The 9,608-nt window shown below is 30.6% G+C and overlaps 1 long non-coding RNA gene across 1 annotated transcript in view; it reads left to right on the top strand.

Moving 5' to 3' along the window:
• The window catches only part of LOC108750952, a 14,336-nt gene extending 6,216 nt beyond the window's left edge, over positions 1-8,120 (top strand). Inside the window, exons 3-4 of the long non-coding RNA XR_001939460.1 lie at positions 5,573-5,656; positions 7,905-8,120. This is a non-coding gene — a long non-coding RNA (uncharacterized LOC108750952). The remainder of the gene's footprint in view (positions 1-5,572; positions 5,657-7,904) is intronic.
• The last annotated feature ends 1,488 nt before the right edge of the window (positions 8,121-9,608 follow it).

The raw sequence follows: 9,608 nt of genomic DNA, 5'->3' as shown, positions 1-9,608 counted from the left end.
CCAGAACCGGAGATATTCGGAAAAAATTTGCACTACTAACAAAAAGCGAACGAATATATGGATCCACCCAATAGATAAAAAAGAATTAAAAAATTGGAGTTGGTAGTAACACGTTTTATTTAATATAATTATATACAACAAAAACTTATGTGTAAGGTAGGTTAGTATGAGTCATTTTTATAACAATCCGCTGCAAAATGTACCAGTATATAATACTTTATAATTTATTATAATTTATTATAATATTATTCTCAACTTCTTAACTATGGAAAATAATAATAAATCAATTTTTTGAAATAAGTATAAGTATTTTTTTTAAACAATGTACTTATTAAATAAGGCCCACTTATGTGATTATTATTATAGCTATTATTATTTGTTTATTATATGTGACGTTTATGCCAAAAAATAATGATTTTCAATGTTGCTATCTTTTAAAAAGCCAAAATTGCATTCAAATTGATAAAAATTTTTGAAGATTAGAAAGTTAATTACAAACAAAATTAAAGATAATTGTAAAATTTGAGAGTAAAGTAAGTCTTAAGAAATTTCTTTTCTATGATTAATAATTATTTTAAAATTAATTTAGAAAGAAAATGTTTACTTTTTTTGTTATTTTTAATTTACTTTTGATTTGGATTTTATTATATTTATATGCATATAATAAGGCTCAATGTCAGAGTTTAATAAAAATTTTTTCATTTATTTACACATATTTTATATAAACAATATATTTTATTTTTGGGAGTGAATGAAATGAAGATTTGATTCTCACTTAGTTTATTTCAATATTCCCAAAAATAGAATTAAAAAAAAAATTAATAAATTAGGTGGGCCTTATTTGGTTCAAGTACTTTTACTATTATATACTTTCTCCTATTTCTACGCGAAGCGACTCTCATCCCATCTCCCCTCCTCCAAATAAGCGTACAACTTCTATAATTGTACTGTTACTTGTTATACAATAATTACAATTTAAGTTATACAGTTAAATACACACTTATATTGCCAACTTTTTTTGTTAATAACTTTTTAACGAAGAGCAATCGCCAAATAAAATCTGCTTGAGGTCACTCAGAGTCGTGACAACATATGTCAAAGTTATGATTATCGGAACTATTTTAATATTTACTGTTGTTGTCAATATTTATCGTTTAAATATTCTAAATATTATCTTTAGATTTTAAATATTTTAATTTGCATCAGATGCTAATCTTGTTTCACCATTATAAAAGTAATAAAATTGTAATGAGTCGTTATTTTTTTAAATAATGATAATTTACAAAATTTCAACACAAAATGTTAACACAGAACGTGAGTAAATCGTTTCCAACACAAATACATAATTTTGTTTACTTTTTGTACTTTTAAAAAGTACTTTCCAATCCTTAATAAAAGTAATTTATATTTGTGTTAAAATCGATGTTGAATTTTAACATAATTAAATTTTAACATACAAGTATTTAAATATTAATTAAAAATGTGTTATTTGAATATTTTACGTTAAATTAATATTCATTTCTTATTATCAAAACACAATTTATTAATGAATAAATTATATAAAAATATAAAATATTTTAAAATGAAAATTTTAATAAGATAAATAAATAAAATATGTTTTAATTTAACACATTAAAATGTTAATTTTACTAAAAAAAATATGCTTCCAAATTGTGTCAATGTTACATTTTACATAATATACATTACTATCTTACTTTAATTTCTTACACAATTTGCGTTACTATTAAATATATTTATCTATGTTAAATTAACATAAAAATTTGAGTGGCCGTTTGCGAAATCTGTTGAACTTAATATAAGTTTTCTCTAACTGTGTATTAATCGCGTTAGGCACTATAATAGATATGGGAATCTCTGGGGGGATCTCGTTTGTCTACAAATCGATTGCCTACAGTATCGTTTGCCTGCATCACGTTTGCCGACAGTTCGTTTGTACATAAAAATTATTGCCTACAGTTCGATTGCCTTCGACATGCACTTTTGCACACAAATAAAAATTTTAGAAACGGAATTATTTTTGTCTACATGTATTATTGCTTACAAGTATTATGGCTTACAGCTCTATTGTCTACATGCACTTTTGCGTACAAATATAAATTTTAGAAACAGAGTTACTTTTGCCTACATTATTATTAGGCAATAATATATGTAAAAGTAATTCTGTTTTTAAAATTTTTATTTATGTGCAAAAATGCATGTAGGCAATCGAGCTGTAGGCAATAATTTTTGTGTGCAAACGAATTGTCGGCAAAAGTAATGTAGGCAAATGTTACTGTAGACAGTAACATTTGTAGGCAAAAGCAACCATCTCGGAATCTCTTACAAGACGGCGGGGCATACGGGCGAGGGTGAACTTATTCTTATCCGCCTGGCATCTTCCCGGATTTAAGTGTTGCGCCATAAAATCCGTGCGATAAGTTCATTTCGAGAGCGGCATCGATTAAATGTGCCGATTATCAGGAGGTTTACGAAATTAGTTTACCGCAAACTCCGAAGCGGGTGTCAGGTAGCTGACGGCAACTTCCGCCGCTTCAAATACGTAGTAGTTTCTCCCTTCATTCCGCTTTTACGAGGGAAGCGATACTATCACGTACATTATCCTATCGCACGCAAAAGCGTCATTCCCATTGTTGTAACTATCACATATATAGTTCTTTTGAGACGCGACTTGTTGTTACATGGCGCGTGTCTTACCTAATAAAGTAGAAACACTACGGAAGTATGGAACTACAGTTCTGAGTTGGATCACTCTAGCGATCGCTCGAAAAGTTTTGTACTGCGCTTTGATTTTTGTTAATTCTTCGCATCAGATCTAGAGAAGCTGTCATTTTTTTTGTGATCGTTCAAGAATCGTTTTATTTCTACATTTATATAACATATATAGTATATGTATATATATATATATATAGGTATATATTTTTTATAAAAATTGGAAATTATAATAATTACTTTATACTTAAGGGAAAATTGGTACATTGAAATAAAGAATAAAATCCTAATTTTAATGTTTGTTATAAAATTGCTGTTAGTTATAATTTAATCATGTAAAAATTAATTCAGAATTGTTGATCCGGCTGTAAATACATCTGATCAGTATGCGTATTCCTTACATAGATAATTGAACGTGATGGTGAGATGCGCCCTTGGAACATATATAAATGGAAGAGCAATTGAGTTCTGAAACTAAAGTCAATGTCTATGTGAGAGAGAAAGCTATAAAGTCCCAATTGATTGTAATGCGCATACGCTACTCAGCTTATTTTCTTTTGTTTTTTACTTTATTATCAATGTGTGAGAAACCTTAAAACAATTGTATAGTTCACACAGACGACGATCTGCGCATGTAGAACATTTAGGATTTTCTAGCTTTTTCTCTCGCACAAATGTTGATTTCATACTCGATATATAGGCAATTCTCCTTTTATTTATACATACTGGTATGTTCTAAAAATGTACAGCTCGTGTTCGTCTTTTGTACGCAGCCCGTGATATGCTAACTGTTTCTTCTTATAATTTAAAAACTAAAAATTTATTCGCATCGCTCTAACATACTTTAATATACAATAGAAAATAAATGTCTTCTAATGATCTGGTTAGAGAACTTAAGTGTTCTTGTATAATTCTGTGTGGACTTATATACTACGTATGCAATTTTTTAAATTACGCACCGAAATGATTTTTCTTAAAACGCAAACTCTACTGAACTACCGCACAATTAATTTTACAAGTTAAATTGACTAGCAATTTAACAATTCGATGCACTTATGCATCTTAGAATAATCTTAATAATGCTGAAATGATATTAAAACCTGTAAATAATTAATTCTTATTGCGAAATAAATCTATATAAAATATTACACGGAATGCTAGAGATTCGTGTTCGATTCCCAATAATATTTTTTATTTATGGAAATATTAAAACGCTTATGGATAAGAGACAAAACATTTTTCAAAATTTATATGAATAAAATATGTTAGAACAAAATTTTTTCTTATCCTTTAAAAACTTTCTCCGATAAAGTCAATTTTAAAGTATGTCTCTTATTTAAGATACGTTTATGTTTTACCTTATTTTTGTCTAAATAATTTAAAATTATCTAAGTGGGACATTGTAAATGTATAGAAATGTTGTGTTATTAATTATGAGTATCCTATTTCCTCGAACTTAAAATTTACGTATCCGTAGTAACACTGTATCACTGAATGTATCGATATTATCTTAGTGTTATTAAGAATACGAAATAATCACAACTTTACAATCCGGCAGATGGTAGCGTATCTTTTCGTTACACACTGTTTCTCAGAGATTAGTGAAATGAAACGAGCAATATTGCTGATTCTCAAAAATATATGGAGCCGTTCTTGATTAAGATGGAATCACACGATGCTCGATTTCTTAAACGATAAAGATGCACACATGCATGCTGCTGTGTTTGATGTATACAGTCTGACGTTTGACAAATAGCTATGAAATTAGCAATTATTTCTTTTGATTGGTGCATGCAAGGAAATAAGCTATGAAGTAATCCATAATATAATATAATAATCATAAATATAAAAATCATATATATATATATATATATGCAGCGCTCAATGTATAAACGAATTCTAGCACACAGGAAGCATGACTGTATACATGCTATTATTCAAGAAATCAAGCATCGTATAATTCCATCTTTAACATGTGTATGTAATATCACTGATATGTATAGCAATGTTATAAAACGACGCAAAGTTAAGAGCATTATCATCGTTAAAATGTGTGACCTGCATCATAGAATCGTGCCAATTGCATGTACAGCGCGATGCGCATAACTTCGACGATGAAACGAATACAAATAGAATGATAGCGATAATACCGCTTCGTAGCCATGCCTTGCAATCGATACCTTCATGATTTAATGAATGTCGGTGGTATACCGGTAACGGGTGTTTTACGATAATATTATACAGTTCGTACCGTTGTGGTCCCACGCTGTGCCATTGTCTGAATCGGTGGAACTAGACTTCCTTACCTGGCTGTTGCGATGAGCATTACTCTTGCCTAAACAATACACGTCGTTCGGCTAGATATTAATTGCGGATTGCCTCGCGGTTAGCACCGAGAAAATATCCGGTTGCGCACAATGGACCGTAACTTTGGACACGAATCATCCAATTTCGGAAATGTATTTTTAACTTTGCGTACTTTCTGAACAGTTTCGCACAGTTTCTATAATAGTGGAAATGCGAGAACTCTCTTAGTATCGACGACATATCCGCTCACTCTTGAAGAGCGCATAGAAATACCGTCGTCAGTTGTACATGTACTGATATTTTACACTTCCATTGTTTATTTATTAATTATTTATGAATATTTATTTATAAATATTTAAAGAAAGAAAATGGATGATAGCTGTCGACTTTATATATTTATTGAATTAACGATACTCGGTTAGTTTAATTTTTGATCTGAGAGTCAAGTCATGTGTGCAAGAAAGTCACTCTCAGGTTAAAACAATAACAAGATTTATTGATTTTGCGGCGATCTAATCCAATGGTATCTATACAGGATTCTCTTATCAGGCGGATACTGGCTTCCCTCGACAAGTAAGAAGATTATCTTTGGAGCTTTCCGGAGGAAAGCTCTCGTTAGGTAAGATGCGATATCATGGTAATTATAGAAGCGTAGCTTCAATAAAAGCCATATGAGCATGTCGATGTGGATACTAACTTTTTGCTCTTCTCATAGTAGGTTTTATACGTAATGGAATTATAATTGCCATTGCTTATCGCAATATCATAATTATTATCGCTTTCTCATTATTCATAATTATGACAATGCATAATTAGCGGTGCGATGTAATTTTCATTTGCTTTTAAAACGCTTAAAAAGTCGCAGGTGCAGAAATATGGTAAGGCTAAAAATTATTATGTCGAGGTTCTCGAAAGTAACTCTTAAGGCTGAATTCATCCCATTCGTGATTTCGGCAGGAATAAAAATATCACGAAACTCAGGAGAACAGGTGCAATTTTTCGTCTGGCGTTCAAGGCAAGCCGGTCGCCACCTGTTTCAATACGATCCCTACTCGAAGAGCCCTTGAAAAATATATTCATTCTCAGCTATGGCTTTATAAGATTGAACATTATCTCATCAACTGGGTCAGTTTTATCTAAGTAATCTTAGAAATGGAAAATATTATTACAGTTACTACACGAGAGTGCAAAATATTACTATCCGTTTGTCTTAAAAATGGAAAGAAATTATTTAATCCGAAAATAATGTTCTGATCATTGACTGGAAATTGAAACTATAGATAATTTAATATATTTGATAGATATATTCGATCAAAATAATCTTTTTTTTAATTTTGGCTAAAATCATAATCGAAAACCGAAATCATTCATGGAAATCTTAAAACAACCATATGTATAAAGACGTGCATATACCTATATGTATACCATATATTTTTTTCCATAAATATCATAATTTTATATTGAAACAATAATTATACATGTATTATCACTATCCTAATATTACAATTCCTATATTATTACAATCCTGTACCCTGATAGGAAAAAAATGGTTGCAATTACTTAATATATAATAATTATTATTTTTGAGATAACTATATGTATATTTATAGTTGTTTTAGTCATGCAAATATAGTTAACTGTGCTTTTAATAATAGTTACACTTACTGCTTAAAAACCTTTAATTTTTTTCTTAATATATATTTTATTATTACCACATAAACAGCAAGTAAATTTAAGAAAATAGTTATATTTACTATAATTGCAGTGGTATTTAGCGGATAAAAATGGTTACTTTATTTACTATTTATATCTTAATATTTTACTACATTAATATTTAAAATCATAGTTTATAGTATAATACTTTTATATTTAAAAGAAATATTATGGTTATTATTACGAACATTATAGTAGCAATAATCATAAAAATGAAACTCAGAACCATAATTATTTTACCATGCAATTATAGTCACTTATACACTATCTGTAGCAATCATATTATCTCAATAATAACAAAATTTCAAAACTGAAATGAAATGACTTTTTAAACAAGTCTTTAGAAAGATCTACAGAAAATAAATTTTTACATAAAATAAATTTTAAATAATAATAAATGCTTCTTACAACTTAATTTCGGCTACGTCGCTGAAACTCCCTTTCAATTTTATTGGCCAAAACCGAAACTTCAATTTTTAGCCGAAACTGGCCGTAACCGAAACCGAAATCAAATTTTTAATCGGATTTTATCTGACAGTCTGTCTGTGCCTGTATAACATGTGCGATATAATTTCTGCCGTGAGAGCTGAATATATATCTTACGCAATAGTTATCCTATCAGAGTAACATGATATATCGATAGCTAAATTTAATTACGCTAAAATGAAATATGAGAAATATATCTGAAATAATATTGAAGGTATTAAACCTAGGATTCTATTTAATTTCTCTTCAAGCAAGTAACCCGAGACATTCTGTACCTGATTATTTTACAGGTAGGGAAGGAAATTGAATGAGAATAAGTAAGATAATATTTCTCCTGAGATACAGCTATTCATTTGACTTGATTGTAATCCTTTTTGTTAAGCTCTCTTTTTGCGAATCTCTTATCATATTTTAAATTTCCGTATATGGTACAATTTTTCGCATTAGATACATGGGGATATCGTCGAAAATCGAGAACAGCAGTTCTGTGATGATTTGAATAACAAAATATGATACATTTCCATATCTTTTTTATCATGTTGCAGACGATCGTCTCATTACTTTTTTTAATTAATTGAATATGTGTGTATAAAATGATCCGTTTAACTCGTTCAGAGATAATCTTCACTGCTGCAAAGTCTTCAAAGTCGCTTGCGCTTGATTTACAGCTTCCTCCTGCACGGACCGTGCACCAGCAGCAACGGCAGCCGCAGCAGCAGCAGCAGCAGCCGCAGCAGCAGCAGCAGCAGCAGCAGCAGCAGTAGCGTCGGCAGTACCAACAGCAATTCAGAGCACAGTGAATTGTGCTGAGCTCATGCTGGCAAGACGACGTACGAGTGATTTGCATGCGAGCTCACAACCCGTGGGAGGAACGGGCATAATTTGGCAGGTAGGTAAGCCATTCGCTCGATCGGTGTGTCGCTTGTGATGTTTGGCCAACGGCAATTAACGGACCCCGTACAACCAGTGTCTCTCGAATCGTGCTGGCGAACAACGCCAGTCGAGTGAAGTTGCTTCGATGAGAGAGCGACCAGGTGCGCTCTTAGGGAATTACCATGTACGTGCTGTTCCAAAGATTTGTGCGATACGGATGTGGAGCATGATTCAATTATGTATATACCTATATATGTATTATATATGTAATATATTTTATATATTTTATATATATATATATGTATAATATTTAACTTAATTGACAATTTCATTGTAAAATTCAATGAGCATAATTAGTAAAAAGTTTCAAGTAAAAGATTTAAAATTCAATTTGAGTTTTAATTATGACGACACTATGATATAGAAAATTGAGGAGTTAATTAAAAGTACTAAATTGTATAAATAAAAGTACTTCATTTTCGAGAAGTGGCTGTTAAATTTTAATTTAATTTCACAAACGAATAAAGCTCATTTGTGAGATTTACAGTTGCGTAGAGCTACGTGCGAACGACACCGCGACGGAGCGTTTGTGACAAAGCATGTAGCTTTGTGGAAATGCAATAGTTTCCGGCAGAATTTCATCAAATACTGAATAAATACATTTCCTCGACCGCAAAATGTATAGCTTGTCGATGGCGAAAATCAAAATTAATTAAAGCTCTTAATTAATTTAATGCATGGCAAACGAATGGTGCATTTTCATAATTTGTTGCTCATCAAATGTGCCCCAGCGCTACATATCGTCCAATTTGTGCAGCATCATTAGTATGCTTATTCTATATCATACAAATAACATATCGATAATATTACGTCCCAAACAATAATACCTCACGACAAATATAGAGAACTGCATTACTTCCGATATACCCTGTCGCGCATTTAATCACGAATATATGTGACAAATGTTGATTATTTAACACAATCTCGATAACGATCTAAGAGTCGATACATGTGATAATACATGTAAAAATATGTACAGAAAAAATAATTTTGCTCAAATATGAAAATTTAGCTTATATAAATATAGATCTGAAAATAATTTTGTTGAACCTTTAAAATACGGAGATCATTTGATAAGTTTAGAAAATTTTGAAAATTGAAATGGTGTTATAGTAGTATTCGACGGTGACGCCTAGAAAGAACTCCGCACAAAATCATAATATTTTGGCTTTCGGTGAAATTGGCTGAAATTTTAGTATGTTATAGTTCTTGACTCACTGATCAAAAGTGTTCATAGGCACAAAGCCTGAAAATGCTAGTTTTTTTTATTGTTGCCATTTAAAGTTTTATTTTATTTATTAAAATCAGATTTCTATAATAAATCATGAGATTTTAAATAACAATATGCCAACTACTCTCACCACCAACCCTCACTTCCAACCCTATCTCTATTTCCACATACATATGTTCGCGCGCGTTTATTATGAAAAAGCTGCATA

The sequence above is a fragment of the Trachymyrmex septentrionalis genome, unplaced genomic scaffold (assembly GCF_001594115.1).
Source record: "Trachymyrmex septentrionalis isolate Tsep2-gDNA-1 unplaced genomic scaffold, Tsep1.0 scaffold392, whole genome shotgun sequence".
Lineage (NCBI taxonomy): Eukaryota > Metazoa > Arthropoda > Insecta > Hymenoptera > Formicidae > Trachymyrmex > Trachymyrmex septentrionalis.
Note: the sequence above shows the minus strand (reverse complement) of the source record. Positions and strands in the feature narration are given on the sequence as shown.